We start from the raw sequence: 9,268 nt of genomic DNA, 5'->3' as shown, positions 1-9,268 counted from the left end.
ATGTTTTTTTTATTGAGGTTTTCTTGTAATTGTCTAAATATTTTTGAATAGCTGTTTCATTTTGTGATAGCAAATTATGCTATTTATAGCATAATTTAAAAATAATAATAATGCAAATAATATATGTTAGGCCTATATATAGCTATATATAAAATAAATCTAAGTGTGTTGTTAGAAAAAAAGAAGACTAAATAACTACTTGAATTAATAGCAACATGACTGACTGCCGTATGATTTCATGTATCTTTTTGTACTTCTTTCCCTCGCATACACAGGTACTGGGGCAGATCGAGGATGGGTGACAACAAACCACAAGCCTGTTGTCACCCGGTCTTCCTGTTTGTCTCTATCCCTCCCTGAGGCGGTCCTTTGGGGTGACAGAGGTCATCGAACAGCTCATTAACCCCACCCCAACAGCCCACACAGAGCTGCAGTCCCGGACCCCTCCACACACACGCGCACACACCCACGCGCCGTGCGCACGCACACGCGTACACGCCGTTATAAAGCTTCACTAATGGCAGTTAAGTCGACTTAAGCCCACTCTGAGCAGGATGCTTTCAGGGATCCACCATGAGACACAAATGTATAATGTGGAATGCAGCAGTATCATGTCTTCTTTGTTCTTCTTCTTTAGATTACAACAGATTACAAACGTGATTTATTATCAATATCAATACAGGCTTCCAAAAGTCTGGCCCAACATACACACGGACATGTGGTGAGAAATCAGCCCAGATCATCTGACTGGCCATAACTGCTACTTTCAAAATGTTATCAAGTAGGCTGTGATTATATCAATACAGCCGTGATAATAATGTTCTCATGTTATTATATTATATATTATACTATTATATTAATATTATGTATATTGTTGTACTCGTATCATTGTCTCTTTGGCATGTTGGTTTAAACTTGGCTTAAAACATGTAGGCTTATCTGGGATAAATATCATTAAATATCAAATACACACAATTTTTTAAGTTTTGATTCATCTATAAACATTTAAAAGCAAAGGAAACTAATTCTATGAAATTGACAAGACTATCCTAATGAGGGAAAACAAATCATTGCAAAATGTATTCTAAAGCATGTGAATCCTACAAAAATAAAAAAAGCAAATGCTATGATTTTGGAACCTCTGTGAAAAGGTATTCTATAATGGGGAACCAGTTGGGCAGATGTCTTCAGGCTCCAAATCATTAATTGTTGTGTTTGTGGTGTCTAAAACGCAGTGGGATAGCTGTTATTTTCCATGTTCAGACACCCCTGTTGCAGTCAAAACATATTGGATAAGAGGAACAGCAACCCTTCAGGGGCTACAACATGCCTGGGAGCTGTTGTCTGCCGTCTCCCGAGGAATTATTCACTTCTCAGTATGTGCCCAAATGTACACACGAGTGCTATACTGCAAAACGCACAGTTCACATGTCGGTGTAAGTGTCTATATGTGCTATATTGCACACACATGGAGCAGCGCAATAAATGAGCGTGTTACTCTGCTCACAAGAACACAGGCTGCGTGAACGTAAAACAAACCACACAATAGGCTCCATCTCACTCACACACACCTTTCTCAAGGGATATAAAAAGACCCCTTCCTCTGCGCGCACTGGGACATGAGTTTCATCTAAACTAGCTTCATCCTCAGTAAACCCACGTGAGGTGTCTCTGCAGTATAGATTTCAGTTCCTCCTGGGGTGCATTTTGTCCCGATCAGGTGCCTAAACTGCTCAATATGACAATAATTAGGCAGCACTGGAGACATGTGTTCTTTCTTATGTTGATAAGGGACATTGACCTTTCACCTGTGCACCCTGCAGCCCCCCAAGCTCACTGAGCGCGCTTCAGATGCCCCTGGCCAACTGCCCCCCGCTCCTCTTGTCCCCTGGCAGCGTCCAGCTCAGGGAGGAGAGAGGAGGAGCGGCCAGGCTTGGAGCCTCGCCTGCGGCTATCTCTGCTTCTCCCCGGAGAACAGGGACTGAGGTGCCTTTAAACCACTGCGGCAAAAACCTAACCAAAACCCTGCAGTCATTAATATGCAAAAATGCAAATGAGAAGGTAATTAAGAGCTGGAGCTCTCTGGAGGCTCTTTGATTGCTAATGAATTCTAATCTGCAAAGAAAGGGGGGAGGGGAGCAGAAAAAGATGAAAGAAATTTGGAAAACAACAAAAAGAGAATCTTTATCCAAATATTTTACTATATGAACATTACCTGTACTCTCTTCTGTGTGTGCGCTACTGAAACATTCATTTGTTTATGTCCTTTATGTAGAAACGAGAGTCATTCCCAGAGAGAGTTGTCGAAGGTTAAAAACAAAATCAAATAGTTTTTGTGTGTGTGTGTGTGTAAATGTGTCTCTGTATTGAGCTTATTCCCTGCATGTGAATGTGATGCAGATCGGTGTGGAGGTTGCTGTCAGCAGACAGATATGTGTCTGTGTTGGACACAGTGTGGTCATTGTGAAGGTTTAGCTAATTAGAGGAGGACATGACAGGCAGGCAGACACTTCTGACCAGGAGCTGCAGAGAAAATAGAAGGTCAGATATCTTAACAGTGTGTTCTTTGCTGCAATAGCAGCTGTGTGCTGAAGTAAAGGAGATGTCATTTCATCACTTGTGTGAGCCATAACACATCCCCACTTCCAGTGCCGCTCATTCACTGTGTCAGTCTCACAAACACACATGCACACACTGCTGTTATTGTTGTTGCAGTGCTCCCACGACACCAACAATCTCTCCCTCCCCCACACAGCCCCACATCTATCTGCTCTCCCCTCCTGTCCTGGGCAGCCCTGACATGCCTACTTCAATTGATTTAGAGGCAGTTCAGCTCCTGATCTGATTGTTATCATATGATTTTTTTTTCCTTTTCTTTTTTCTTTTTTTTGTGCAAGCCCTCACTTTAATAAAACGGCACAGTGTTATTTTCTGATTTGGAGATTTAGTTGATAATATCTTTGACACTGCTGGCTCTAAAAGTGTATGCACCTTTCCATTCTTCACGTCTGCATCCATCAAAAGCCTCGGAGATGGACTTCTCAGTTGCCCAGTTTTGTAAACAGAGAGCCGTGACTCTGTTCACTGTACCTGAAGCGTGGTTGGCAGAACAGGGGCACCCATACAAATGCACAATAATGGGAATACAAGATGGCAGGGAGGGATCCCATAAAACCACCCTGAGAAAGAACAGAGGAAGAACGCCATCCACAAAAGCCATTGTCAAATGAGAGTAGACAAAAGCCAAAAGCGATGTTGATTTAGTTTTTCCTTTTGTAAATAGATTGTTGATTTGCGTCGTGCTTGTCTGTCTAAATTGGATCCTGTCTCAAACTGTAGTGTTTGGGAGGATTAATGTCATGAACAATCCCTCAAACTCATTTTCTTTTGCACTCTGTGAGAATTACAGTTAGAGATGAGAGGGAAAGCACTCTATTTTCATCCAATCCTCTCATTTTGAGGATGTGTAAAGTTAGCATGGCTTGATCAATGGTGCCTCTTTAACTTTTCTCTTTTGAGAGTTGTTCACATGCAGATATGCTGCCCTGGCTTTATCCAACACTATTGCTCCTCTTCCCAATTATTGCATAGCCTTTTGGACATTTTCATGGTTTTACTGTTAAAGAATTCACTCTATTATTGTTCGGCTTCTCTTCATTTGGTGGAAGGAGATTTTGTGGGATTACACCACTCTTCATGGCATTCAATCCCAGCTTTATGTCCAAAGTATATCCCGGGGAGTTTTAAATGACAGACTGGTATGTCATTTAATGTGTATGTTTGTAAAGTACATTGATTCACAACTTTTTAGTTTTTTATGCTTCTCAATATAAGACGTTAACTTCATCGTCTGTTAATAATGCCACACACATTGAAATGAGTGGTGCAAATGTACTTCTGTATAGCATAACTACCTGCCATGTTATAACTCTCATGGTAATAGCACATTACTCAGGACAAAGGTCACACACATGTCCTTCTACTTTATTTCATTGTAAGCTGATCACCGTAACTCTGACCGAGAATACACTGTAAATGACCAGAAATATGATAAGCATTTTGTTGGTAATAAAATGTAAACAAGGCTGCGAAATGCATTACAACTTCGTTACCCCCCTTTCCCGTGCTATTGGAAGCTTATTACCATGCTATTACTGCACTATAAAGAACAGCTTGTGATTATTTTCTCAGATGCTACATTGTTATTGAGTCATAGCATGCACACACGCAACAACCGAACCTTACTTTATGCCTTCACCCCATTTTTATTGTGTTAGAACGTTTCGGCATAGTAAGCGTCAACAAGAGCCTAAACCCCTTTGGCCTGCCGTAACTCAGAAGAACATTTGATTGCAGTCTGCTGTCTATGTCTAAGGTAAACTTTTGTAGTGTCCGAAATGATAGTTCCTAAGTTTTGCTGATAAAGTTGTTCATTGTTGCCTTCTCGCAGCACTTTGTTTGGACTCGGTGCACGTTGGGTGTTTTGTGCCAGGCCAGCTGTAATGGGGGGTGAATGCTTGGAGTTTATCACAAGCACAGAAAGTACAACACATAGATCCACTCCTGTCTCCTCCCCTTCAGCATAGATAGACTCGGAGCATGGGCACTCGGCCAACACTATCAATCTATCCCCTCCTACCCCCAGCCTCTGACTCTCATTGGAGGACAGCTTCCAAAGGGGCAAGGAAGCATGAATCATAGCTCGACTATGAGAAACCTCCAAATACATGTGTTGTGTTGGCCAAAATCACTTTGTTACTTCGCCGTTGATAACATTCAGGCATTTGCCTTTGCAGCTGTGAACGGAAGTGTTTAGGGGGAGTCAAGTGAGGAAGGGGGGGATTCTTTTTGGTCTTGGCCTAGTTTTCTTTTTCTTCTTCTTCTTCTCTCCCTTGTCTGATCAGAAACCTGTGTGCACCTCTGCCCTTCCCCCACCCAAACCTAAGCCTCTACTATTACAGGCTGTGTGGGGCGCAGTATGGAGCGAGGTGAGCAGCTTGCCTCAACCATGATCACGGTGTGTCTTTACGGCCAAATCATCCTGTGTAGTATGTGTGCGGTGTGATATAACCCAGTGATGCAGCTTACGCGTGCATGGCTGGTTTCACACGCGCAGAAGAGGATGCCATTGAGTGCTAAATATGTATATAGCATGTGACAGTGTAGAGACAGGTAGCTATGGCACTAATGGAACACTTTTTCAGAGCACAATTAATTGGGTTACAATTATAGAAATAATAGATTTAATATAGAACGCAAAACAGGTTTACTCTGTAATTACCAGCCATAAAATTATAAATTGTTACAGCACTGTAAAAAGACAAAAAGAAGGCTCTTAAAAGCAATTACAGACATATTAATGAATAAACGATCTACGGGGTGTCTGGCAAAGCGGTGTAATCTCAATGATAATGTTTAATAATAAAACAACATAATAGACCAGTGTATCTGTCAAATATAAAACTGACTCATCATACACTGTAGATGTGAGATTTCCTTCACAGCGTACTCTTTTTTTTTAAATGTCCGGTAGCATTATCATTTTGAGAGAAGACTGAAATATTGGCCTTTCAAAGAGAAGTTTTGCAACTCGAATGATTAAAACCTTTTACCACATTTTTATTATAGGACAATGTAAATTAGATTCTGGTCAAGCCATGTTTGCAAGATAATTCAATAATTTAAAAACTGCATTGTGTCATCAGAAAGACAAGCTCGATATTAATCTATCAGGTTCATCTACTGATTTTAAGCTTAAACCTGAAGTGTAAAGGCCAAAATTGTGCTCCATAAAAAGTCAATGAAAAATAAGTCATCAGATAAAAGACTAATATATGTTGTTTCAGATTAGATTTTAGGACAATAATGACTATGTGTGACTGCTTTTAACTCACATCCTGCTATTTTCTTTGTGGTTGATAAAAGGCCTTTTAGATTAATATAGTGTGATTGTGTTTTGCATATTTGTTGTATCAAATAATTAATTATTACAATAATTATATATTTCACTATATTTTACTGCAGACGTTATTTCACACTGACACTGCTTTCTATGTGAATTGATGTGTCTACATAAATTTATGTAACCCAAAGTGTGTGTACATAAATAGATATTTCATTAATATGCACAAATATGACCGATTAGCACCAATGTGCCAAACATATGCTAATTTTCTATGTGCATCTGTCGTTAATTACAGATATGGAGCTGGGAATGGCTCGAAGGAACCACTGAGGGCATGTGCGACAGTGTCCCTCCCAGCTCTGCACCCATGTCCATTGTGATGTGAACGTATGTCCACATTATACATGACATGGTTAGTTGTTTTTGTTTTGTCCGGGCAGAATAATGATGCAGTAGGTTTTGAGGTTACCATGTGGCGCATTACCCAGAGTTACACTGCAAAGCAACATCTTTTTATCCTAACAGCTCGCTCTGCTCCAGAAGGCCGCTGTCCTTTGTTCTCACAAATTCTTATTTCAAACAAGGCAAAATGGAGGGTACAGTGAAAAATCAATGTGACAAATGTCCATTCTGAATACGCCTTTACAGTGTCAAAAAGTGGTGTAACTGGAACATGACTTCAATTATAAAATCATGTCTATTGTACTTTCTTTTCAGCTTACTGTTGCACAACTGATTTGCATAACAGTTTAGGCTTTTGTGTCCGTTAGATGCACTCAGTGTGTGGCGGCTGAAGTATAGTGTGTTTTTATTCTTTTTCTGCCGTCCCTCCCTCCCTCTCTTCAGCCTGGCTGCCCTTGTACATGCACTCCATGTCAGACCCAGCTGTTACTACAAACTACTTGGAGGGCTTACAAGCCTCATTGCTAATACTGACAACAGCATTCTTACCCGAAGCTTAACGTCTTCTGGAAAAAGTGAGAATATGAGGGATTTTTCTGTGTCTAAAATAATCATTTTCCCTGACAGATGTTTCCACCTGTTTAAATTTTTATCTTTTGATACATACGTTCCTTCGCAGCAATGTCTGGAAAACAGAAATGTTGGGAAACGAATGATGTTAATGTTTGATCGATGACTATTATATTAATGAGAATAAGTAGGCTTTACTTTAAATACAGATGTCAAGTCTCTCGGTGAAGGGAACAAAACGATTCATTCTAGTTCAGAAAAAAGCACTTGAAAAAAACGTGTAGTGATTAAGATTAGAAAACTACAACTATTTTTTTTTTTAATCCATAAAGAATAATCAGTAAGTCTATAGAAAATTCTGTGAAAAATGTATTTAATAGACAAGGTTTAGACGTATATTTTTCTGACGTATATTTTGCACGATATGATGAGTAAAAAAGTGCTTTAAAATATTTTGTCATATTATATATTATAGTATATTTCGAGGTGTTTGTGTTGGTATTTATGGCCCGTGTGTACGCAGCTTCCCTGCTCTAACCCCATTACATTCCTAAGACAGTCCGTGAGTGAGACTAATTAACGTTCTGTGCAGAGGCTTTTCTTTTACCCAGGGGGACACCCAATGGATTATTTACCTATATGTCCTATTGACAGCAAACTTCGCAGTCGCAAACCGACAGACCCAGTTCTTTAAGAATGCGGCGTTTAAGCTTTTACACCATGAAGAGTGTAAAACAGTGCTATGGAGCCAGTATTAAAGGTACTTGTTGGAGCTTGTTCAGAAAGTAGCTGATGGTTTTTGACATGTTAGCATTGGGCATATATTTGATAACTTATGAAATGGCACAATGTTGGGGTGAATACTAATGCTCTGGCCTCATATCAAGAGGGTCCTAAAAATCAACTTTACTCCCCAATGAAGCGTAATGGCTCTGCGCCCCGCTCAAAATCCTGGCAGCAGATCTGGAGATGGATCCCGGGCATTGTGCGCTGAAATGATCAAATGCTTCGAATGAAGATATCTGCACTTAAAAAAGAAAAAAACAACTTCATGACGTCAGCAGGTAGGGACGTTTTGTGCTGTTGTGACAAAAGAAAAAAAGACCTAAAACTCACATATGCATAAATTAAAGAGAATAACTCCAGGTATGAGGGAACAATAGGGTGATGGCTAAGCTTATTTAGATTTTTTTTCTTTTTTTTTTTACTTATTTGTTTGTTCAATTGGTCAGGTCAGTGCATGATGATATCAGCCTATGGAGCATTGAAGTGTGAGACAATAGGTCCCATATGTCTTCCAAGTATGGCTTATAGGCATTCACCATAATAGGCTAACTGTATGGTGGCTAATGTATATATTGTACATTTATTTAGTAGTGGGTATTGGAAAAAAAAGAAAGAAAATAAAGGACCTGTGCTCAATTATTTTGTAGTTTGTTGACAGGAAACAAAGAGAGGTCATTGGAACTTCCTTTTTCTTTGACAAGCTGTGCCCTCAGGTTAAAACAACAGCTGTCTAACACCTACATGCACTTCTATGGAGCATATTTTGCCTTTGAGGACCAGCACATTCCAGCATCTAAGGGTTATTTTTAATATATACTTTGTGGCCAACAATGCACCTGTAGACTATATATAGACTATTGTTTCACATCTTTTTGTGAAGTCAATGGTAACACTTATGTGAACTCTAATGCGATGACCTAAGATATATGTTTGGCACGTGACCAACGCAGTTTAGTCTTTTTGTGATAGAGATTTCTTCTGAAACACTCAGAGAGGACTACATAAGAGCCCTATAGCTTCCCCTCTCCATTCACTCTACACTCTGGAGCAGGGTCTGTTGATCTGATGGTTGCCAGCATCTTTAGAAAAAAAAAAAAAAAAAGGGGGGGGGGAAAAGGAAAAAGCACACACACAACTGAAAAAAATATAAAATGCCTTAGTTTTTCAAGAATTGTTAAGTAAAGAGTAACTCGGTAGTATTTGTGCAGCCTGTAAAGTAATACAAAAACAAACAACAACAACAACAACAACAACAAAAAAGCATCCAAAGTAGGAACGAGATCTAGGCACCCAGACGATGCAATTAGTTTGGTCTACACCGCAGCCACAAATGTTGCAACGCAGCCCGCTGTTGTCATTCGTGGAACATGAAAGGAAAGGAGCGTGCCCTGCAACCAAAAGAATAAAATGATGTCAGCGGGCATGTCGGAGCCCCTCAGCCAGCCTCCCCGAATACACAGGGAAAGTGAGCGTCAAGAAGAAGGCGGGAATAGAAGCCATTTCCACGCATTTATTGGGCCTTGGCGCTGTCCACTAACCGGGCATGCTTTGCCATTGGCTGCACTCGTTCGCATTTATCGTGCCATCTCGTCGAGCTGCTGCTGT

Source organism: Gobius niger, assembly GCF_951799975.1.
Source record: "Gobius niger genome assembly, chromosome: 17".
Taxonomy (NCBI): Eukaryota; Metazoa; Chordata; class Actinopteri; order Gobiiformes; family Gobiidae; genus Gobius; species Gobius niger.
The sequence above is the reverse complement of the archived record's forward strand: the minus strand, read 5'-3'. Positions refer to the sequence as shown.